A 26,470-nucleotide genomic window follows, 5' to 3' on the forward strand; every position below is an offset into this window, starting at 1 on the left:
AGAGTCAGACTCAGAGCAGGAACCTTCAGGTACAACTTCAGAGCACAAACCTAAACATGTAGGCTATGATTTTACATTCATATGTGCTTTATTTATGAGATTATCAGTAGGACTGTAATCGGGAGGCATACAATCGATGACTGCACAAGTAATACACGTTTAAATTTAGGTTATTTACAATGTTAATCTCATTCTTGTCATGCCTGCTACCGCTCTTCCTCCCCAAGATTACGCCCTTAAGCCACTTTCCGTACGCACACCTGCCTTTCCCCGTCACGCGCATCAGCGCTCATTGGACTCACGTGGACTCAATTACTTGTGTAATTTCCTTCCCTATAACTGTCTGTTTCATAGCTCTGTTCCCTGCTTTGGGATTGTTTGTCATAGTTCTTGTTTATCCTACTGTCACGATCGTCTTTTGGAGAGAGTGAGGACCAACATGCAGCGCGTGGAAAATACATCTTCTCTTTATTAAAGAAGGAAAAAACAAAACAACAAACAGACGAACGTGAAGCTAAGAAAGGTCTAAGTGCACAACATGCAACATAGAACATCGACATAGACAATTTCCCACAAATGCATGATGCCTATGGCTGCCTTAAATATGGCTCCCAATCAGAGACAAATGAAAGACATCTGTCTCTGATTGAGAGCCACTCAGGCAACCATAGACATACCTAGAAACATACACTCAACCATAGACACAGCTAGACTTCTATACTAAACATAAACCCAACTACTCTAATAAACCCCCTAAACTTTACAACCACCCTAGACACTACAAAAACACATACATTCCCCATGTCACACCCTGACCTAACTAAAATAATTAAGAAAACAAAGAATACTAAGGCCAGGGCGTGACACCTACGCTGTTCCTGTTGTGTTCTTTGTCCGTTCCAGAATAAATGTTTGACCCCCGTGCCAGCTTCTCCTGTCCGGCGTCAGTCCTTACAATTCTGCAGAGCAACCAGATGTGCAGAGAGAGAGAGAGAGAGAGAGAGAGAGGTTCAGAGCCCAGTACAGGGAAAATAAAGGTACAGAGTGGCACTGAAAATAATTTTGATTATTTTGCCCGTCCTCAGTCCAAAGATTTTGACTCATTTTTTCAGTACCAAAACAACCCCTCAAAGAGTCATTCCCAATATATTCCACTCCAAAGATGGAACAAACAGAAAATGGCTGACCTACAACGAAGTAACTCACTCCTTGTTCTGCTCAGTATGTCTTGCATTCACAAAACCTTCAGCCAGTTGTCGTGACGTTGTATTAGTTAATGTGGCAACTGTTGCTCATCGACTGATTACAAGTTTCTAATTACGTGATTAACTGAATCAAGCAATTATTAACCCATTAAACCTGGGGCACCATGGGAAAACTAGTTTTTATTGAGTTTCTATTTCCCAAATTAACTCAAAGAATATCAGAATATCGATTTTAAGATCTCTCCTCATCTGTTGGGGTTGAGAGATAAGCTGGAGGGTTGTGGTCTCCTGTAACCTGACCTGATCAGGACAGTCATGACACAGTGATAGTGCATTTGTCAAAGGAGGCCTGGAAACATGTCCATCAGAGAGTACAGTAACATGAGAGAAGCAAGACCCATAGAGAAAGTGCAGAAGCCTTTTTCCTCAGAGCCAGCAAAGCAGACATCCGTACCCTTCTGAGTGATAATGTCTGTTCAATGAGACCAGGTCAGAAAGAGGAGGCAGGTCATGGAAAGTGTAATTGTTGTAGTTAAAGTTATTGGTAAATGTGGGCGTAGCTACAGAGGACACAGACACGAAGCTGCATATAACTTGGAAAACATGGCCGTCAATCACGACACGTTTCTTGAGCTTATATTGTTACTAAGCAAATATGATGTCTGCCTACAAGAGCATGTTAGTGGAGCATTGAGAAGAGCAAGAAGCAGATGGGAAGTAAAGGAAGAGGGTCCATGGTAACTATGACGTCCAAAACAACAGCAAATAAAGTCATTGTAGTCATCAGAATGTTGATTCAGCAGACAGTTGCTGTTGAAGTGAGAAAGGCAGGGATGTTCTCAATAGGAATGGACACAACACAGGATTTAACATCCAAAGACCAGTGTGCAGTAGTTCTGCGATATGTCACTGATGTTGTCCACCAGAGACTCATTGAGGTCATTGACTGTGAGTCATCGACTGGACAGTACTTTGTGGACCTTGTGAAACACACCCTTGAGAAGATGGACAGAGATATCAAACAGTGTGATGGTAATGCAACAGACAGAGCAGCTACTATGCAGAGACAATACAGGGGCTTCTCTGCGTCGCTCACAGGAGAGTCTCCTAACCAAGTACACATATGTATCAGGGCACAAGGCGAGAACCAGATGCAGACACAGGAGGCAGATGGTTGGACACTTAGATGTTTATTGATCCAAAAAGGGAGAAGGCAAGAGAATGGTCGTGGACAGGCAAAAGGTCAAAACCAGATCAGAGTCCAGGAGGTACAGAGTGGCAGGCAGGCTCGAGGTCAAGGCAGGCAGAATGGTCAGGCAGGCGGGTACAGAGTCCAGAATACAGGCAAGGGTCAGAACCAGGAGGACTATAAAAAAGAGAATAGAGAAGGCATGGGCACGGGAATAACCACGCTGGGTGACTTGGACATACAAGATGAACTGGCACAGAGAGACAGGAAACACAGGGATAAATACACCTGTTTTCAGCATATCTCTCTCTCTCTACCTCCATCTCTTCTTCAACAAGCAGCCATGTTGTTGTCATTCCACTAGGGACCTGTTTTCAGCATTTTAAGTCTCCAGTCAGTAACCGGCGCACTGGAATTATCCCTCAACACACTTCACACATGTAATGTATTGGAAATATCCCTCTACACATGTACTGAACTGGAATTATCCCTTTACACATGTACTGAACTGGAATTATCCCTTTACACATGTACTGAACTGGAATTATCCCTTTACACATGTACTGAACTGGAATTATCCCTTTACACATGTACTGAACTGGAATTATCCCTTTACACATGTACTGAACTGGAATTATCCCTTTACACATGTACTGAACTGGAATTATCCCTTTACACATGTACTGAACTGGAATTATCCCTTTACACATGTACTGTACTGGAATTATCCCTTTACACATGTACTGCACTGGAATTATCCCTTTATACATGTACTGCACTGGAATTATCCCTCTACACATGTACTGAACTGGAATTATCCCTCTATACATGTACTGAACTGGAATTATCCCTCTACACATGTACTGCACTGGAATTATACATCTACACATGTACTGTACTGGAATTATCCCTCTACGTCCTTTACACATGTACTGCACTGGAATTATCCCACTGGCTGGCAGAACCTTGCTCTTTTTTTAAATTGGGCCATCAAAGCTGGCTCAGTGATTTGTTACATTTCAGTCCCATGTGCATAAGGGAGAGGTGGTGTCTGATGTCTGCAGGTCAATGCAACTGAGAAATATGATCCTTGTAATTATTCTCTGTGAATATCAGCAGTGGGAATGATTGTGAAATATGTTGTTCATTTCGTGAGAGCAACATGATAATTAATGATTTCTGAACAACCATTTTTTATTTAATGTCTATTAAGAATATCTTATCAACTTTATTTCACTTGGTGATGTTTCATTATAGAGAACATAACATGACATCTAAGTAGCTGAATATGATTATGGACTAACAGTCTAACAGTTTGAAGGGCACAACTCATGTTATTCTGGTTAAACAGAGAGAGACTAGTTGATTATGGAGAGGGGATTTTTTTTACAATTAGGAAATAATATTTCATGTTTTACTCAAACCTCAGCCAGCATTGTGAATGGTTAGGAAATAATATGTCATGTTTTACTCGTACCTCAGCCAGCATTGTGAATGGTTAGGAAATAATATGTCATGTTTTACTCGTACCTCAGCCAGCATTGTGAATGGTTAGGAAGTAATATGTCATGTTTTACTCGTACCTCAGCCAGCATTGTGAATGGTTAGGAAATAATATGTCATGTTTTACTCGTACCTCAGCCAGCACTGTGAATGGTTAGGAAGTAATATGTCATGTTTTACTGGTACCTCAGCCAGCATTGTGAATGGTTAGGAAATAATATGTCATGTTTTACTCGTACCTCAGCCAGCATTGTGAATGGTTAGGAAATAATATGTCATGTTTTACTCGTACCTCAGCCAGCATTGTGAATGGTGTCTGATGCAGTGACATACTAGACCAGGGCAGTAAATCTAATACTTAGGCGTTTTTAGTCACGCATGAAAGGTCTGTGTTGGTTCTGTGGTTATAAGTTACATCTCTGGCCATGCTGGCAGGGTCTGAATCAAACCCAATATCCACCTGGTACACCGGCAGGGTCTGAATCAAACCCAATGTCCACCTGGTACACTGGCAGGGTCTGAATCAAACCCAATGTCCAGTGGGATTGATCTGTTTGATCCAATCGTTTGTTTCAGTTTTCAGTAGTTGAATCCTTTGATGTATTGTTGATTTCAACATTTTTCATTTTCAACAAATGCACTGGGTTGGTTGAAAAGTGATACTAAACTTACATACCACGCACTATATTGACATAGTGGAAGAATTTTTATTTATTTATATATAAATAAAAGTTTTTATTATGTACAATACCATTCCTTCAAAACAAAACCATCAATATTCCAAACAAACTCAAATATAGGCATTCTTAAATTCAAAAAGAAACAAAAACCCATAACAAAAAACTCAGGGGAGCATCTTCCCCCCCCTTCATGCCTACAAACTACATCTCCCGTCCCTAATCTATCCCCTTAAATCATCTAAATTAACCCCAGCCCTAAACCTCCCTTCCACCTCTCCCGGGCAGCATGCTGCCCCTACTTCCTCTCCTCACTATCCCCTCCATCCCCCAATCTCTCCCTGTCTTTACCATGTCCTGCCTGGCTTCCCACAGCCCCCGTTTAAAGAGGCTTATGAGAAGTCAGAGCAGAAACCTGTCCCTGACCGTCCCCCTCGCTCTCCCTACACCTCTCTCTACCCTAGCCCAAGTTAAAACAAAACTCCCTTTCACCCACCTAACAACAGCCATGCCCATACTACTCCGGCAAAGGCACAGTCCCAAAAGGTGTCTCCTCCCCGCCACAAGATTGTCTTGGACAGGTGGGGGATCGCGCCAAGCTATGCCTGTACATGATGAAACGTACCGGCAAGCACTTGTGGAGGCTCAACCAATTCAGGTCCTTGAGCTTGTTGTCCATACCTTAACTAAATCCCACCACTCTAACACCCCCTCACACATGGACCGGAGGCCTTCAATCCCACGAAACAAACCAGTAAAGGCTTCAACTGACCCAAGGACCTAGACAGAAAAATATAGTCAAAACCTCCGCGCAACCCCCCGGGAGTTGCACCAAGTGGAACCAGCCATTGTCGGAGTAGTGTGCAGGCCTCCATCAACCAAACCATGGCAAGCCATTAGCCCGGTGATGGCGCCTGCACTGCTATCCCCCCCACCCCTAAACCTATATTAAAATCCCCCCCTATTACCACTTGCCTATTTGTGGCGCCAGACAGTCCACCATCTCCTTCCTGTCTGCCGCCACCTGTGGCCCGTACACCACCACTAATCTATATCTGCAATCCCTTAAAGTGACATCCACACCAAAAACCCTCCCCTGCATAACCACAAATGAACCCTCAACCTTTACCCACACAAAATCCCTACACCCGATGAGTGCAACCCACCTATACCCCAAACTGACTCCCCTTTCCCACTCTCTCCTAAATCTGTTAACATCCCCTCCATCCCTCAGGTGAACCTCCTTTAAAAAACAAAAGTCAAAACCCACACCTTCTAAATAACTAAAAACCGCCCTCTTAACAAAATCCCTTAAACCCTTACATTTAAACTAACAAAAGTTATTGTAGGCTCCATGAAGAAAATCTATTAAAATCAAACCCCCCCCCCCAAAAAAAAACAGGAGTCTCACCCGATGCTCCCCTGCTCCATCTCCACCGGCAGGGACGCCGTCTCTCCTCCCGACGTCCACCCGTCTTCCTCCATCTCACCAACCCAGGATGCAGGAAGGGTGTTTGGCTCCCGAGTGCCCTGCATTCTGGGTTGACCACCAAACTCCTTCACTTCCCCAGCCCCGTATCTGGTTAGGTAGAGAGTAGGGAAGCCCGTGTCCCCAAACAGGAACTGAGACCCCCCCTCAGTTGAACAGCCCTGAGCCGTGCTTGGTGTATCAAGCTCCACCAGGAGTTGAGGGGCTGGGGAAGCCAGCGAGGACACAGTTTCTCCCACCCCCATCACTCGCTTGGCCACCCCCTCCCCCCCCATACCCCCATCCCTCTCGCTGTCTGTCAAGAGCCCCTTCCTCTTCCCTCTCTTCTTTGGCGATGGCGGTAACAGGGAGACACCACCCTCTCTCCCCGCAAGCTCCTCCACCATTCCCCCCATCTCTTCCACGAGGGCGCTCCACATTCTGCTGTCCCCCCACTCCTCCTCTTCCTCCACTGGTCCTGCCACCGACTCCACCACCTCTCCTCCCATTTCTGCCTTCTCTGGCTCCTCCAATCCCTTCCTTCCACCTCTTGGTTCTGCTGCTCCCGTGCCTTCTCTGTCCCCTTCTCCTCCTGCTGCAGCTCTTTGCTCCTCTTCCTTCCGTGAGGCCTTCCCCTCTGGGCCTGTGTTCGGTTCTTGGTCTGGGCCTCCCCTTCTTCCCCCATCCCCCGCTCCCCCCCCAGCCACAGACATGTGTGACCTCTGGCGAGCCGGGCATTCCTGCCACAGGTGTGCTGACGAGCCACACCCGTGGCACGCCTTGAGCTCATCACAGTCCTTCGCCTCGTGCTCCCCAGATCCACAAAATCTGCACTTTCTTGTGCTGCACGAGGCTAGGATGTGGCCATAGGCCATACAACGCCTGCAAAACGGGGGCTGACGTGCATAAAACAATGTCCCCCTGTCAGCCCCCAGGGAGAACATAGCTGGAGGATGAAGGTAGCCGCCCAGTCCCTTTGGGTCCTTCCTGAGGAGGGCCTGGAAGTCTCTCCTCCCGTTCCAAAAACCCAGGGAGTCCTTGAGGTGCCTTGCTGAGGAGATGTCATCCATGTATCTCCCCAGAAAGGCCCTCACCTCCTCGTCCTTGACGTACGGGTTATAAATGCTCACAGTTACAATCCTGAAATTGTTTTTTGCCAAGCTGGTTACCTCGTAGTGGCACATCGGCCTCGCACCTCCCACTTCTCTCACCTTTTTCAGGATCTCGTTGTGTTTTTCTTCTGTGTGTAAAGCCACATCATAAGTTCCCTCCAACGGGTAACCTAGGAGGCAAAACACATCCTTCCCTGTCAGTTTAAGGATCCACATTAAGATAGTCCTTCCAAAAGTTTCACGTCCGAATGGCTCCATCTCCTTGTCCTTCCACACAAAGCGAACCGTATTCGCCAGCCCGATTCCAGGGACCGACCTATTTGAAGAATTTTGCACCATCTCCACTCCCGCTCTCGTCCAAAAAAGGACAAACTGAAAAGAAAAGCAACAACGGCTGAGAATCGTTACCCCCCAAAAAACTTTACTGCCCTCCGGCCTTCGACTTTCAGCTAAGAGGTTATGGTACCTCAGTACCCAACTGGAACTTAGCCACACAGGAGAGAAGCCTAACCTGTGTGACAAGAGATACTCTCATTCAAGTGGTCTGATTAAACATCAGAAAATACATGCAGGAGATCCACGAAGTGTGGAATGATCTCCAACACCAGACCTGGGTAGTAGAACACAGAGTGTGGAATGATCTCCAACACCAGACCTGGGTAGTAGAACACAGAGTGTAGAATGATCTTCAACACCAGACCTCTATACATCAAATCACATTTTGTTTGTCACATACACTTGTTTAGCAGATGTTATTACAGGTGTAGCGAAATGTTTGTGTTTCTACCAACAGTCCAATAATATCTAACAAGTAATATCTAATAATACACACAATCTAAAGGAATGGAATTAAGAATATATAAATATTTGGACGAGTGATGTCAGGGGGTCATAGACTGATACAGTAGAATACAGTATATACATATGAGATTAGTAATACATAGACTAAGATACAGTAGAATAGGTTAGAATACAGTATATACATATGAGATGAGTAATACATAGACTAAGATACAGTAGAATAGGATAGAATACAGTATATACCAGAGGTGGGACCAAGTCATTGTTTTACAAGTCGCAAGTAAGTCTCAAGTCTTAGCACTCAAGTCAAGACAAGCTATGGGGCGCAATCGGGTGTTAGGCTTATACACAATCGCCCAACCTTAACACACACACACACACACCCTCTCTGTGTGTGGTTATAGTAGGCTAACGTATGTCAATGGTTTTACGAACAGCAGTAACATCAGGCAGGATTTAGGCTACCAACTGCCTAGCCAGTTGTAGCTCAATCTTGGGTGCAATGTTCACGGTCCCGCACTGACTGACTGTGTGGAGGCGTTAGCCTACATGCTATACTAGCAAAAATTATATAGCTGTCGACTATATTAGCCACGACTTACCGTTCTTTGTGCAGCTTCAAATCGAACAAAGTTGGAAGTTGTTGCGCCTCCGTCGTAATTTTCTTCCCAGATGTTTTGCAAGTTGCAATCCGTTTTTTGTTGATACAGCGTAGTCTTTATATCCGAAAATAACAATTACTTAATTACATCAAGTGTTCCAATGGTAAAACGTTTGAGTTAATTACATCAAGTGTTCCAATGGTAAAACGTTTGAGTTAATTACATCAAGCGTTCCAATGGTAAAACGTTTGAGTTAATTACATCAAGTGTTCCAATGGTAAAACGTTTGCGTTAATTACATCAAGTGTTCCAATGGTAAAACGTTTGAGTTAATTACATCAAGTGTTCCAATGGTAAAACGTTTGATTTAATTATATCAAGTGTTCCAATGGTAAAACGTTTGAGTTAATTACATCAAGTGTTCCAATGGTAAAACGTTTGCGTTAATTACATCAAGTGTTCCAATGGTAAAACGTTTGAGTTAATTACATCAAGTGTTCCAATGGTAAAACGTTTGATTTAATTATATCAAGTGTTCCAATGGTAAAACGTTTGATTTAATTACATCAAGTGTTCCAATGGTAAAACGTTTGATTTAATTATATCAAGTGTTCCAATGATAAAACGTTTGATTTAATTACATCAAGTGTTCCAATGGTAAAACGTTTGAGTTAATTACATCAAGCGTAAGGGATCGAACCCGGGTCTGTAGTGACGCCTCTAGCACTGTGATGCAGTACCTTAGACTGATGCACCACTCGGGTCTACAGTGACAACTCTAGCACTGTGATGCAGTACCTTAGACTGCTGCACCACTCGGGTCTATAGTGACACCTCTAACACTGCGATACAGTACCTTAGATCGCTATGCCACTCGGGTCTATAGTGACACCTCTAACACTGCGATGCAGTACCTCAGACTGCTGCACCACTCGGGTCTATAGTGACACCTCTAACACTGTGATACAGTACCTTAGATCGCTGTGCCACTCGGGTCTATAGTGACACTTCTAACACTGCGATGCAGTACCTTAGACTGCTGCACCACTCGGGTCTATAGTGACACCTCTAACACTGTGATGCAGTACCTCAGACTGCTGCCCCACTCGGGTCTATAGTGACACCTCTAACACTGTGATGCAGTACCTTAGATCGCTGTGCCACTCGGGTCTATAGGGACACCTCTAACACTGCGATACAGTACCTTAGACTGCTGCACCACTCGGGTCTATAGTGACACCTCTAACACTGCGATACAGTACCTTAGACTGCTGCACCACTCGGGTCTATAGTGACACCTCTAACACTGTGATACAGTACCTTAGATCGCTGTGCCACTCGGGTCTATAGTGACACCTCTAACACTGTGATACAGTACCTTAGACTGCTGCACCACTCGGGTCTATAGTGACACCTCTAACACTGTGATACAGTACCTTAGACTGCTGCACCACTCGGGTCTATAGTGACACCTCTAACACTGTGATCTAGTACCTTAGACTGCTGCACCACTCGGGTCTATAGTGACACCTCTAACACTGTGATCTAGTACCTTAGACTGCTGCACCACTCGGGTCTATAGTGACACCTCTAACACTGTGATACAGTACCTTAGACTGCTGCACCACTCGGGTCTATAGTGACACCTCTAACACTGTGATACAGTACCTTAGACTGCTGCACCACTCGGGTCTATAGGGACACCTCTAACACTGCAATACAGTACGGGCATAACCTTTTTTTAACCAATTCTGATGGTTGTTAAAAGTGGAATTTTGACATTATTACCGTTATATCAACACACTCAACACTCCCAACACCACCAACTATCAATCTCTTTGCACCGTAGACATCTAGTGACCACTTGATTCCATGTGACCAAACATTCCTGAGGCTGAGTCTCAAATAGTCACCTGTCCCTTTTAATAGCTGGGCAATGGCACACATAGCAAATACATTTTGGGTCTAAATTAAAGGTGCTACAATTAGAGTATAATTACATGTTTTAAATAAAATGTCCATAATATCTGCATTAATAGTGGAATGATCGTGTTTCACAATATTCCTAAACAAAAAAAATATTCTCGATCTTCTATTGTGTTGTAGACTGAACGTTTGTTTATGTGTAACTCTGTGTTGTTGGTTTTGTCCCACTGCTTTGCTTTATCTTGGCCAGGTTGCAGTTGTAAATGAGAACTTGTTCTCAACTGACCGACCTGGTTAATTAAATAAAGGAGAAATAAATACAACATAATAATACATAAAAATGTAATAGCAGTATAGACCTAGTCTGTTCATTATATACATCTACATGATGTATTGTTACACCATGTAGGAGCAGTATAGACCTAGTCTGTTCATTATATACATCTACATGGGGTATTGATTCACCAAAAATAAAGGGAAATTATATTAGTCTATAGTAATACAATTGCTCAAAGGAAGAGATTTAGTTTAACATGTAATTCTCAAAAGGGAGGAGTCTGAATTATTGCCACCCATGTTTTAAATACTCCAGCAACCTCCCCTTGGGAGGATAATGACACTGACATGTTTTATGAGATTATAGAACACATTGGGTGGGATCTTAGACCATTACTCCATACAGAATCTCTCCAGGTCCTTGATTTATTTTGTCTGTGCCTATTGACTGTCCTGTTCAATTCAAACCACAGGTTTTCAATGGAGTTCAAGTCCGACGACTGAGATGGCCATTGAAAATGTTGATTTTGTGCCTAATTAACCATTTCTTTGTGGATGTTGATGTGTCTTGCTGGAAGATCCACTTATGGCCAAGTTTCAGCCTCCTAGCAATACTAGGTTTTGGGCTAAAACAGTACTTTATTATTATTTTATTTTTTTGATATCTAGTTATTTGACTGAATCAGGAATACAGATGTGGAGTATATGTAGTTTGTTTTAAATCCTCATAAAAAATCTGAACAAATCAAATAACACTTGTTGCTCTTTGTACGTGTTGATATAATATTCTTATTTAATGGAGAGGAAAAAAACGTTTCCCTAAACTGCTTTATAAAATTATAATTCAATGAAGAAGAAAACAAGTTTTCCCTCCTCAACTGCGTTTACTCCCTCCAGACAGCAGATGGCGATATGTGTCTTTCAGGCGATGTTTCTAGTGTGACGTGTAATCTAGTTGACGGAACGCGTCTTCAACAACTGCAGCCTCCTCGGTAGCTCGCTAGCCAACAAAGTCGGAACATTCAAGTTCTTTAGACAATTTCGTGGTTTATTTGCCACTATGCTTTAAACATACTTATGTGGAAACAACTAGCTACCCCATTTAATATAATATTTACGTTGTAAGTCAGCTAGCTGGCTGGTTAAGTTAGCACTAGTCTAGTCGCTAATGCTAACTAGCTATTATCCCCGACCATGAGTTCACTAAGCTACTCTCCTGATAAAGAAGAGGTGGTCTGTTGGACGGAGAAAGAAACTCTCGTGAAAGAGGAGGAGAAAGAAAAGGCTGTTACAATACAAAAACAAGTAGAGGGTGAGGCTGTTACACTGAATGAAGAAAATAAAGACGTTACAGTTAAAGAAGAGGCAGAGGCCTTAAGAGTGAAAGTGGAGGATGACGTTACGGTGAAAGAAGAGGGGGAAGATGCAGTTTTTGGAGTGGAGAATGACGTGAAAGAAGATGAAGACGTTTTTGGAATGAAGGGTGAAGAGGGGGAGATTACTGTCACATTAGAGGAGGAGGAAGAAGAGAAGTCTGGAGAACTGATTAGCACCAGTAAATACAGTGAGTACTATCTTATAAAACAGGGACATTGAACTGATTAACACCAGTACATACAGTAAGTAATGTCTTACAAAACAGGGACATTGATCTGATTAACATCAGTAAATACAGTGAGTACTATCTTGTGGACATTGATCTGCTTAACATCAGTAAATACAGTGAGTACTATCTTATAAAACAGGGACATTGATCTGATTAACACCAGTAAATACAGTGAGTACTGGGTGGGTATAATTTGATGAACGTTCCAACAGGAATCCGTTCCAAAAACTTCGTAAATATCAAGGTTGCCAACAAACAACGCATACAGTTGTATAACAGAATGACATACCGGGTAGGGAGTGAGCTATGTAATTACGTTTTTCACTCAACACATTTATTCGGAAAAATGTCTCTCTTCGTTCTGGTAGCCTCCACCATTTCTCGTTTGTAGGTTTAGTTATTATTTCCGGTGTTCCTGCATTGGCCGGTGAACTCTGTTGCGCCTCAATTAGGGAATCCCTGTGGTTGAAATGTAACTAATGACCGCTAGCCCCAGTATTTTTTTTAGCTAGGTGGCTTGTACACAATTGTTACCGATGATACTGTATATTCTTACTCTTGACGAATACGCTGATTCGGTGAGCGAGTTCATTAGAAAGTGCATTGACGATGTCGTACCCACAGCAACGATTAAAACATTCCCAAACCAGGGAATGTTTGTATTCGGTCATGTTTCTGGATTGATGGCAGCATTCGCGTGAAACTGAAAGCGCGAACCACTGCTTTTAACCAGGGCAAGGTGACCGGAAACATGACCGAATACAAACAGTGTAACTATTCCCTCCGCAAGGCAATCAAACAAGCTAAGTCCCAGTATAGAGACAAAGTAGAGTCGCAATTGAACAGCTCAGACACAAGAGGTATGTGGCAGGGTCTACAGTCAATCACGGATTACAAAAAGAAAACCAGGATGTCTTGCTCCCAGACAGACTAAATAACTTTTTTGCTCGCTTTGAGGACAATACAGTGCCACTGACACGGCCCGCTACCAAAACCTGCGGGCTCTCCTTCACTGCAGCCGAGGTGAGTAAAACATTCAAACGTGTTAACCCTCGCAAGGCTGCAGGCCCAGACAGCATTCCCAGCCGCGTCCTCAGAGCATGCGCAGACCAGCTGGCTGGTGTGTTTAAGGACATATTCAATCAATCCTTATCCCAGTCTGCTGTTCCCAGATGCTTCAAGAGGGCCACCATTGTTCCTGTTCCCAAGAAAGCTAAGGTAACTGAGCTAAACGACTACCGCCCCGTAGCACTCACTTCCGTCATCATGAAGTGCTTTGAGAGACTAGTCAAGGACCATATCACCTCCACCCTACCTGACACCCTAGACCCACTCCAATTTGCTTACCGACCCAATAGGTCCACAGACGACGCAATCACAACCACACTGCACACTGCCCTAACCCATCTGGACAAGAGGAATACCTATGTGAGAATGCTGTTCATCGACAATAGCTCAGCATTTAACACCATAGTACCCTCCAAACTCGTCATCAAGCTCGAGACCCTGGGTCTCGACCCCGCCCTGTGCAACTGTGTCCTGGACTTCCTGACGGGCCGCCCCCAGGTGGTGAGGGTAGGTAAAAACATCTCCACCCCGCTGATCCTCAACACTGGGGCCCCACAAGGGTGCGTTCTGAGCCCTCTCCTGTACACCCTGTTCACCCACGACTGCGTGGCCATGCACTCCTCCAACTCAATCATCAAGTTTGCGGACGACACTACAGTGGTAGGCTTGATTACCAACTACGACGAGACGGCCTACAGGGAGGAGGTGAGGGCCCTCGGAGTGTGGTGTCAGGAAAATAACCTCACACTCAACGTCAACAAAACAAAGGAGATGATTGTGGACTTCAGGAAACAGCAGAGGGGGCACCCCCTATCCACATCGATGGGTCAGTAGTGGAGAAGGTGGAAAGTTTTAAGTTCCTCGGTGTACACATCACGGACAAACTGAATTGGTCCACCCACACAGACAGCGTTGTGAAGAAGGCGCAGCAGCGCCTCTTCAACCTCAGGAGGCTGAAGAAATTCGGCTTGTCACTAAAAGCACTCACAAACTTCTACAGATGCACAATCGAGAGCATCCTGTCGGGCTGTATCACCGCCTGGTACGGCAACTGCTCCGCCCACAACCGTAAGGCTCTCCAGAGGGTAGTGAGGTCTGCACAACGCATCACCGGGGGCAAACTACCTGCCCTCCAGGACACCTACACCACCTGATGTCACAGGAAGGCCATAAAGATCATCAAGGACAACAACCACCCAAGCCACTGCCTGTTCACCCCGCTATCATCCAGAAGGCGAGGTCAGTACAGGTGCATCAAAGCAGGGACCGAGAGACTGAAAAACAGCTTCTATCTCAAGGCCATCAGATTGTTAAACAGCCACCACTAACATTTAGTGGCCGCTGCCAACATACTGACTCAACTCCAGCCACTTTAATAATGGGAATTGATGGAAATCATGTAAAAATGTATCACTAGCCACTTTAAACAATGCCACTTAATATAATGTTTACATACCCTACATTACTCATCTCATATGTATATACTGTACTGTATATCATCCACTGCATCTTGCCATCTTTATGTAATACATGTATCACTGGCCACTTTAAACTATGCCACTTAATATAATGTTTACATACCCTACATTACTCATCTCATATTTATAGACTGTACACTATACCATCTACTGCATCTTGCCTATGCCGTTCTGTACCATCACTCATTCATATATCTTTATGTACATATTCTTTATCCCTTTACACTTGTGTGTATAAGGTAGTAGTTGTGGAATTGTTAGGTTAGATTACTTGTTGGTTTATTACTGCATTGTCGGAACTAGAAGCACAAGCATTTCACTACACTCGCATTAACATCTGCTAACCATGTGTATGTGACAAATAAAATTTGATTTGATTTGATACTACAGAAACATGCATTTTGCAAAGTTCTCTCTGTGTTAATCCTGTTTCCCAAATATAGCAGGTAACTTGTGTCTGTCGATGTTGTTGAGTTCATCTTGCCTAGTTTAATAAAGATTAAATAAATTAGAACATTTAAAATATATACTTTGACCTATTTCAGGTAACCCCAAGATGCTTGATTCACTACACCTGCTTTTGAATAACTTTCCAGTCGTTTTTGCTTTACATTCCGACTTTTGAACGTCTGTTTATTGGACATATATATTAGTGTCTAATAAAAAAGAGCAACTTATGTAAAGCATCCTATCTGTTTTAAGGTTGTAGTGTGTGTGTAAATGTGTGTGTAGTGTAGGTCCTGTTGATGTCCACTAGGTGGCAGCACAGCTTCAATAATGTCACACCAGGTTCACAACATGTTTTCATGTGTCACAAATCAAATTGTATTTGTCACATGCACCGAATACTACATGTGTAGACCTTGCAGTGAAATGCTGAAATTAAGTCCTTAACCAACAGTTTAGTTGTAAGAAATAAAAGTAACAAATAATTAAAGATCAGCAGTAAAATAAAAACAGCGAGCCTATATACATGGGGTACCGGTACAGAGTCAATGTGTAATTGAGGTGTTCCTTTCAAGTCCAGTGGTGTAAATTACTTTTAAAAATGTATTTAAACTACTCCACTACATTCCGTTTATATCTGTTTTTTTTTGTATCTGTACTTTTACTCTTTCTGTTTCTTTACAACATTAAATTTTACTTCACCACATTTCTAAAGAAAATATATATTTTTTTTCTCAATACAGTTTCCCTGGCACCCAAAAGTATTACATTACTTTGACGTGGGGTGGGGGGGTACTGATTCCAGTTCAGCACTCTTAGCCTGAGACATTTCATAAATGCGTACAGAGGAGCACTTTTCTACGATCAGCTTTGCCTAGATCATTCTGAATCAGTTGTCTCTGGAATAAGATTATTTGGACAGGGGTGGGTTTGATCATAGATCAGCACTCCTACTCAACACCAGTTGCTGTACCCTAACATTTTATAATCCAATTTTCCTTGCTGTCTATGTCCTTCTGGAACCCCACCTCAACATTGTTCTGTCAAGGCAACAAAAGCAAGTTGGCATGCTCTTGAAAGGAATTTAACTCACAACCTCTCCTTTGGGAATTCACCACCATAACTGCTACTACAACTATTTTTAAACTATCTTAACATGTGGCTTTCTTCAGGGGGACCAAGACTAGGAACACCATTGAATGGTCTACAAAGAATGGCCCCAGGTAAAAGTTGGCTTTTGCGGAGTATGGTTGTATTGTTACTCCACAGCATAGTATGTTATCACAACTCTGTTGAAATGACATTTGAAACAAGGTGTCACTTCATTCTTGCTATTTGATGGGAACTAGCCCCTTTTCCCCTACATACCTCTTGTTTGCTCTTTCAGGCCCACAAAGGCAACAAGAAAGAAGTTGCTACATTAACTGTTTATCTGGGATTTGAACTCTCAAACTTGGTTTCGGGGAGCAACCACCATAACCACTACTCTACCAGACAGACGGAGACTAAATGTTAAGGGGAACATGAAAATGCACACATCAAAGACAACATTTCAGAGGTTGGAGAATGGTGTGGGGGCTTGTACTTCTTGGGTCCACCAACCGTTCTTTAATCTTCTTCTGATGATTACAAACATAGATTATGAATCTTCAAAACCTACACTATAGAATGGATGTGTTTAGGAACGGGGGACGAAATTAAAAAGGACGTGTTTCCAATTACCAGCAAATAGACCCTAGAAATGTTATTTCAAAATCTTAATATTGGAACTTTGCCCCTTTATTTGCCAACTACTGTCTATAAGCTATCATGACATGTGGGTTTTTTCTTGGGGACAAGGTATCGGAACGCTTTTGAATGGTCTACAAAGCATGCCCCCAGGTCAAAGTTGGCTTTTTGCAGACAAGGATTATATTGTTACTCCACGACAAAGTGTGTTATCACAACTCTATTAAAAGGACATTCTATACAAGGTGTCACTTCAGTCCTTCTATTTGATGGGAAATAGCCCCTACCCACCTACACACCTCAAATTAGCTCTTTCATGCCAACAAAAGGCAACATCAAAAATGGCTCACTAAAAATTGCTCTTCTCAGATTTGAACTCTCAAACTCTGGTTTGGGGAGCAAACACCATAACCACTACTCTACCAGACAGACTGACTCATTTTACTTTTTCACATGCAGAGACTCCTTTTTCTTTTTCACATGCTATAACCTAACAACCTTATTCTAAAATCGATTACGTTAATATTTTCCCTCAATCTACACACAATACCATATGATGACAAAGTGAATATCGGGTTTATACATTTTAGCAAATTAATTACAAATAAAAAACAGAAATACCTTATTTACATAATGATTCTTCCCCTTTGCAATGAGTCTCAAATTGAGCTCAGGTGCATCCTGTTTCCATTGATCAGCCTAGAGCTGTTTCTACAACTTCATTGGAGTACAGCTATGGTAAATTCAATTGATTTGACATGATTTGGAAAGGCACACACCTGTCTATATAAGGTCCCACAGTTGACAGTGCATGCCAGAGCAAAAACCAAGCCAAATCAAATTTTATTTGTCACATGCGCCGAATACAACAGCTGTGGACCTTACTGTGAAGGTCTTACTTACAAGCTCTTAACCAACAATGCAGGTCAAGAAATAGAGTTAAGAAAAGTTTTAATAAACTAAAGTCAATTTTTTTAAATTAAATCCATAAGTAACACAAGACAATTACATAACAATAACGAGGCTATATACATGGGGTACCGGTACCGAGTCAATGTGCGGGGGTACAGGTTAGTTGAGGTCATTTGTAAAGTGACTTTGCATTTATAATTAACAGTGAGTAGCAGCAGTGTAAAAACACTGGGGGAGTGGGGGCTCTTTGACTATTTTTTGGCCCTTCCTGTGACAACGTTTAGTATATAGGTCCTTGATGTCAGGAAGCTTTGCCCCAGTAATGTACTGGGCCGTACGCACTACCCTCTGTAGCGCCTTATAGCCAGATGCCCAGCAGTTGCCGTACCAGGCGGTTATACAACCTCTCAGGATGCTCTCGATGGTGCAGCTGTAGAACTTTTTGAGGATCTGGGGATCCATGCTAAATATTGTCAGTCTCCTGAGGGGGAAAGGTTTTGTCGTGCCCTCTTCACAACTGTGTTGGTGTGTTTCGACCATGATAGTTTGTTGGTGATGTGGACACCAAGGAACTTGGAACTCTCGACTCGCTCCACTTCAGCCCTGTCGATGTTAATGGGGGCCTGTTCGGCCCTCCTTTTCCTAAAGTCCACGATCAGCCCCTTTGTCTTGCTCACATTGAGGGAGAGGTTGTTGTCATCATTCCAGGTTGTACTGAGGCATGGTTCCAGGGCTCAGGTCCTCTGGGAGGGGAGGGAGAGAGAGAATTACAGGGTGCATGAGACAGGAGAAATACTCCAGATATAACAGATTGACCCTAGCCCTCTGACACAAATTTTGCAGCATAAATACTGGAGGCTGAGATACGAGGGGTAGGGAGACACTGTGGCCATGTCCTATGATTCCCCCGGACAGGGCCTATGATGTAGTGGACCCTACCAGAAAACATTTAGTTACTTTTTGCATTTATTATGCTTTAAGTCTTACATATACACAAGAACAACCCATTTCTACATTTTGGTGAAAGTTGGCCATTAGCTAACCACAACTTTCCTGTCAAAGACATTCATGAACTACAACTTGACGATCTGACAGTGTGGGGTAGAGAAATTCCAACTAACGGTTGAAAAATTCACCAGGTTCTTTCTGTGTATATGCAGAACAGTATACAAATACACTAATAATACATCCAGTCTCTGGTTATTGGTGATACTTTCCATTCTGCCCTATTGTGACCTTTGACCCCTTGCAAAGGGCCTTACATTTCCACATTCTGGATGACATCCTGCTGAACTTTCATTGTTTGATCTAGCGTGTGAAAAAAAATTTCCCTCTCACTTGTCCCATGTGGGCTGACCTACGGTGCAGTTAGATGGAAAGGTGCTACTTGATGTAGACATGACATGTGATTTGGGATGAGGGGAAATGTCAATCAATGACAATTGAAATTGCTAATTTATTCTGCACATTGCTATATTTGTTCATGTAGACATTGAATATGTTTCATATGTGGGTGATGCATTTCATTTGTAGTCTTTCTTAATTTGTCCTTTTTAAATATATTTAACATCATTTGGTGGGATGTCTGTAAGAAATCACTTATGATGATCAATATTTCAATTTAGTGTAATGACATCAAACACTCACTTCTCCTGAAGGGCGTACATAATATGATTCACTATTCGCCATAAATGTAAAAGCATTAGATTGGCATATGCTTGGCCCAAAAGGAGTTTCCACAATATTTCCTGTTCATGCAGAGAATTGAAAGGGGGCACTTTGGGAGAACTGAGATGTTTGATACAAATTACTGAGCAACTCCTTCCTCCCTCCTTGAAGTAATCATTGCTTAGACAGGAATGGGCAGGTGAAACCAAGGGCTCCACTACATGGCATTAACCTGTCTAGTCATTTCTAATCAGTGATTACTCCTTAGGAGGACAAAAAGAGGGATATATGTAAAGATTGAGCGAGCCACTACTGTCAGCTACACAACCCAATCCTGTTATTTGCATATTATATACTTTTGACCTCTCACCTGTATATTGTCTTTAACCATTCCACAGATATCTTGTACAGTGGAAACACTTGAGCCTCTGCCTCGTCCACATCAGCAATAACTCATCACTCCTACTCCAGATAAATTCATTAGCAGGAAGTTTGATACCCATATGACCCCACTCAACCCCAGGGGTCAAGTGTTAACATTCCATCTAACCTGGGGCCTTACGTATCAAGTGTCTCAGAGTAGGAGTGTTCCTCTCGGATCAGTTTTGCAGTTTACAACAAGAATTAGATTATAGACACATCCTAGATTATAGACAGATCCTAGATCAGCACTGACTGTGAGATGATTTCTGGATGAAGTCCCAGGTCCCCCTCTGTCCATGTTATGTTGTTCATTTGGATCTTAACATGGCTTTTGGGGGCCCTAACCAATATTTGGTTTGGGGGCTGACCACCTCGCTGGCAAAACGTTGTAGTGCCCTCCCCCCTCTTGACGGTGGAGAGAAATTGAAATGTTTGAATTATTTACATTTCAATTGTGGCCATTTTGCCATTGTGCAGGGAAAGGTTTAGCAATTTTGAATACATTACATGCAATTACATGCAACTTTCCCTGCACAACTGTCTGGAAAACGTGTCCTATGTGTCATCTCCATACTTATCAGAATACCAAAAAGAAAGAGGGCCCCAACTTTTGATGCCATTGCCTCAGTTGTTAAAAGGTTAGGCCTCTCACCAGACAAAGTTAGAGCAGCGTGCTACCATCATTGGCTATCCTTCCCTTCCTCCACACATCGTAGAGTTGACGATGATAGCTGAGGGTGTTAGACCTTTCCAGTTCAATGACCAGCCCAGAAAATAATCATTGTCCTGATGGTAGCACGCTGCTCTAACTTCGTCTGGTGAGAGGCCTAACCTTTTAACAACTGAGGCAATGTCATCAAAAGTTGGGGCCCTCTTTCTTTTTTGGCATTCTGATAAGTATGGAGATGACACATAGGACAAGTTTTCCAGATAGTTACAGGCTAACTATATGGAATGTTATAAGGAGAAATGTCCCCTCGTGCTTCAAATAGTTTTCCAAGCTAGATTGGGGTCCATTCAGAATTAAATTGAGACCTGTGACATTCTACGTCAGTTACTTCTTTTTAAATGGAAATAATCAGTATACAGAATTTGACATTGAATGTAAAGAACATGGATTGAAAGTGAATTACAATAGTATTTTTTTTAACCATATCCCCCCTGTAATCAATGATCATTTCTAAATACGTGACTTGCCCAATCATGCCTAAGCAATGATTACTTCCAGTGAGGATGGAATTGCGCTATGACGCATAACCACAGTGGGCTGCAGGCATAATCCACATAAGCAGTAGCTCGGAGGCCACCGACCATTATTATCATTATTATTTCTTTTTTAACAGCGGTCACTTACTGTTGTGCTACAATAGTAAAATACACAAGGTGAAATTTAGAGATTTGGTTGTGCATCAGCAGTTGGTTAGCAAATAAAAGTTTATCACATACACATATGTTATCGTACGGGCAGCAAAATGTTGGTTTCTAGCTCCAACAATGCAGTAATACCTAACAATACAAAACACACAATCCTAAAAATGTATATAGTAAATATCAGAACAAATATTGCCAGTCACCGAGTCACAATTAGCCATGTCAGCTACAAAAATGTAGATTGGTAAGTTAGTCTAGCCAGTTATCTAAACTTCTTGTAATAATGACCCGATACCGACTGGGCACGCAGGGCCATGTGCCCAAGGGCCCTGACCTCCAGTAGGCCCCCAATGATTGTGTTAGTCACTCTCACTCAGACATGGTTAACATTGCATAAATCTTGGCAAAATGTGTAGAATTGCAGCAAATTCACTGTAATACTGCACCTTTTCTCTGCTCCATGGCAAAATGAGTCTAATTGCATGTAATGTATTCAAAATTGCTAAACCTTTCCCTGCACAATGGCAAAATGGCCACAATTGAAATGTAAATAATTCAAAGATTTCAATTTCTCTCCACCGTCAAGAGGGGGGAGGGCACTACAACGTTTTGCCAGCGAGGTGGGCAGCCCCCAAACCAAATATTGGTTAGGGCCCCCAAAAGCCATATTAAGAACCAAATGAACAACATAACATGGACAGGGGGGGACCTGGGACTTCATCCAGAAATCATCTCACAGTCAGTGCTGATCTAGGATCTGTCTATAATCTAGGATGTGTCTATAATCTAATTCTTGTTGTAAACTGCAAAACTGATCCGAGAGGAACACTCCTACTCTGAGACACTTGATACGTAAGGCCCCGGGTTAGATGGAATGTTAACACTTGGCCCCTGGGGTTGAGTGGGGTCATATGGGTATCAAACTTCATGCTAATGAATTTATCTGGAGTAGGAGTGATGAGTTATTGCTGATGTGGACGAGGCAGAGGCTCAAGTGTTTCCACTGTACAAGATATCTGTGGAATGGTTAAAGACAATATACAGGTGAGAGGTCAAAAGTATATTATATGCAAATAACAGGATTGGGTTGTGTAGCTGACAGTAGTGGCTCGCTCAATCTTTACATATATCCCTCTTTTTGTCCTCCTAAGGAGTAATCACTGATTAGAAATGACTAGACAGGTTAATGCCATGTAGTGGAGCCCTTGGTTTCACCTGCCCATTCCTGTCTAAGCAATGATTACTTCAAGGAGGGAGGAAGGAGTTGCTCAGTAATTTGTATCAAACATCTCAGTTCTCCCAAAGTGCCCCCTTTCAATTCTCTGCATGAACAGGAAATATTGTGGAAACTCCTTTTGGGCCAAGCATATGCCAATCTAATGCTTTTACATTTATGGCGAATAGTGAATCATATTATGTACGCCCTTCAGGAGAAGTGAGTGTTTGATGTCATTACACTAAATTGAAATATTGATCATCATAAGTGATTTCTTACAGACATCCCACCAAATGATGTTAAATATATTTAAAAAGGACAAATTAAGAAAGACTACAAATGAAATGCATCACCCACATATGAAACATATTCAATGTCTACATGAACAAATATAGCAATGTGCAGAATAAATTAGCAATTTCAATTGTCATTGATTGACATTTCCCCTCATCCCAAATCACATGTCATGTCTACATCAAGTAGCACCTTTCCATCTAACTGCACCGTAGGTCAGCCCACATGGGACAAGTGAGAGGGACATTTTTTTTCACACGCTAGATCAAACAATGAAAGTTTAGCAGGATGTCATCCAGAATGTGGAAATTTAAGGCCCTTTGCAAGGGGTCAAAGGTCACAATAGGGCAGAATGGAAAGTATCACCAATAACCAGAGACTGGATGTATTATTAGTGTATTTGTATACTGTTCTGCATATACACAGAAAGAACCTGGTGAATTTTTCAACCGTTAGTTGGAATTTCTCTACCCCACACAGTCAGATCGTCAAGTTGTAGTTCATGAATGTCTTTGACAGGAAAGTTGTGGTTAGCTGATGGCCAACTTTCACCAAAATGTAGAAATGTGTTGTTCTTGTGTATATGTAAGACTTAAAGCATAATAAATGCAAAAAGTAACTAAAAGTTTTCTGGTAGGGTCCACTACATCATAGGCCCTGTCCGGGGGAATCATAGGACATGGCCACAGTGTCTCCCTACCCCTCGTATCTCAGCCTCCAGTATTTATGCTGCAAAATTTGTGTCAGAGGGCTAGGGTCAATCTGTTATATCTGGAGTATTTCTCCTGTCTCATGCACCCTGTAATTCTTTCTCTCCCTCTCCCTCCCCTCCCAGAGGACCTGAGCCCTGGAACCATGCCTCAGTACATCCTGGCCTGATCACAACAACCTCTCCCACAATGTGAGCAAGACAAAGGGGCTGATCGTGGACTTTAGGATAAGGAGGGCCGAACAGGCCCCCATTAACATCGACAGGGCTGAAGTGGAGCGAGTCGAGAGTTCCAAGTTCCTTGGTGTCCACATCACCAACAAACTATCATGGTCGAAACACACCAACACAGTTGTGAAGAGGGCACGACAACCTTTCCCCCTCAGGAGACTGACAATATTTAGCATGGATCCCCAGATCCTCAAAAAGTTCTACAGCTGCACCATCGAGAGCATCCTGAGAGGTTGTATAACCGCCTGGTACGGCAACTGCTGGGCATCTGGCCATAAGGCGCTACAGAGGGTAGTGCGTACGGCCCAGTACATTACTGGGGCAAAGCTTCCTGACATCAAGGACCTATATACTAAGCGTTGTCACAGGAAGGGCCAAAAAATTGTCAAAGAACCCCCACTCCCCCAGTGTTTTTACACTGCTGCTACTCACTGTTAATTATAAATGCAAAGTCACTTTACAAATGACCTCAACTAACCTGTACCCCCGCACATTGACTCGGTACCGGTACCCCATGTATATAGCCTCGTTATTGTTATGTAATTGTCTTGTGTTACTTATGGATTTAATAAAAAAAATTGACTTTAGTTTATTAAAACTTTTCTTAACTCTATTTCTTGACCTGCATTGTTGGTTAAGGGCTTGTAAGTAAGACCTTCACGGTAAGGACCACAGCTGTTGTATTCGGCGTGACAAATAAAATTTGATTTGGCTTGGTTTTTGCTCTGGCATGCACTGTCAACTGTGGGACCTTATATAGACAGGTGTGTGCCTTTCCAAATCATGTTCAATCAATTGAATTTACCATAGCTGTACTCCAATGAAGTTGTAGAAACAGCTCTAGGATGATCAATGGAAACAGGATGCACCTGAGCTCAATTTGAGACTCATTGCAAAGGGGAAGAATCATTATGTAAATAAGGTATTTTTGTTTTTTATTTGTAATTAATTTGCTAAAATGTATAAACCCGATATTCACTTTATCATCATAGGGTATTGTGTGTAGATTGAGGGAAAATATTAACGTAATCGATTTTAGAATAAGGTTGTTAGGTTATAGCATGTGAAAAAGAAAAAGGAGTCTCTGCATGTGAAAAAGTAAAATGAGTCTGTCTGTCTGGTAGAGTAGTGGTTATGGTGTTTGCTTCCCAAACCAGAGTTTGAGAGTTCAAATCTGAGAAGAGCAATTTTTAGATGTTGCCTTTTGTTGGCATGAAAGAGCTAATTTGAGGTGTGTAGGGGGTATGGGCTAGTTCCCATCAAGTAGAAGGACTGAAGTGACACCTTGTATAGAATGTCCTTTTAATAGAGTTGTGATAACACACTTTGTCGTGGAGTAACAATATAATCCTTGTCTGCAAAAAGCCAACTTTGACCTGGGGGCATGCTTTGTAGACCATTCAAAAGCGTTCCGATACCTTGTCCCCAAGAAAAAACCCACATGTCATGATAGCTTATAGACAGTAGTAGGCAAATGAAGGGACAAAGTTCCAATATTAAGATGTTGGAATAACATTTCTAGGGTCTATTTGCTGGTAATTGGAAACACGTCCTTTTTAATTTCGTCCCCCGTTCCTAAACACATCCATTCTATAGTGTAGGTTTTGAAGATTCATAATCTAAGCTTGTAGTCATCAGAAGAAGATTGAGGAAGGGTTGGTGGACCCAAGAAGTACAAGCCCCCACACCATTCTCCAACCTCTGAAATGTTGTCTTTGATGTGTGCATTTTCATGTTCCCCTTAACATTTAGTCTCCGTCTGTCTGGTAGAGTAGTGGTTATGGTGGTTGCTCCCCGAAACCAAGTTTGAGAGTTCAAATCCCAGAGAAACAGTTAATGTAGCAACTTCTTTCTTGTTGCCTTTGTGGGCCTGAAAGAGCAAACAAGAGGTATGTAGGGGAAAAGGGGCTAGTTCCCATCAAATAGCAAGAATGAAGTGACACCTTGTTTCAAATGTCATTTCAACAGAGTTGTGATAACATACTATGCTGTGGAGTAACAATACAACCATACTCCGCAAAAGCCAACTTTTACCTGGGGCCATTCTTTGTAGACCATTCAATGGTGTTCCTAGTCTTGGTCCCCCTGAAGAAAGCCACATGTTAAGATAGTTTAAAAATAGTTGTAGTAGCAATTATGGTGGTGAATTCCCAAAGGAGAGGTTGTGAGTTAAATTCCTTTCAAGAGCATGCCAACTTGCTTTTGTTGCCTTGACAGAACAATGTTGAGGTGGGGTTCCGGAAGGACATAGACAGCAAGGGAAATTGGATTATAAAATGTTAGGGTACAGCAACTGGTGTTGAGTAGGAGTGCTGATCTATGATCAAACCCACCCCTGTCCATATAATCTTATTCCAGAGACAATTGATTCAGAATTTTTATTTATTTATTTTACCGTTATTTTACCAGGTAAGTTGACTGAGAACACGTTCTCATTTGCAGCAACGACCTGGGGAATAGTTACAGGGGAGAGGAGGGGGATGAATGACCCAATTGTAAACTGGGGATTATTAGGTGACCATGATGGTTTGAGGGCCAGATTAGGCAAAGCTGATCGTAG

General features: G+C 42.5%; 1 pseudogene; it reads left to right on the plus strand.

Annotated features, from left to right (window-relative positions):
- Nucleotides 1-11,719: 11,719 nt before the first annotated feature.
- Nucleotides 11,720-26,470, plus strand: part of LOC129839057 (zinc finger protein 883-like) — a 32,094-nt pseudogene continuing 17,343 nt past the window's right edge.

This window comes from Salvelinus fontinalis, chromosome 40, assembly GCF_029448725.1.
Source record: "Salvelinus fontinalis isolate EN_2023a chromosome 40, ASM2944872v1, whole genome shotgun sequence".
Taxonomy (NCBI): Eukaryota; Metazoa; Chordata; class Actinopteri; order Salmoniformes; family Salmonidae; genus Salvelinus; species Salvelinus fontinalis.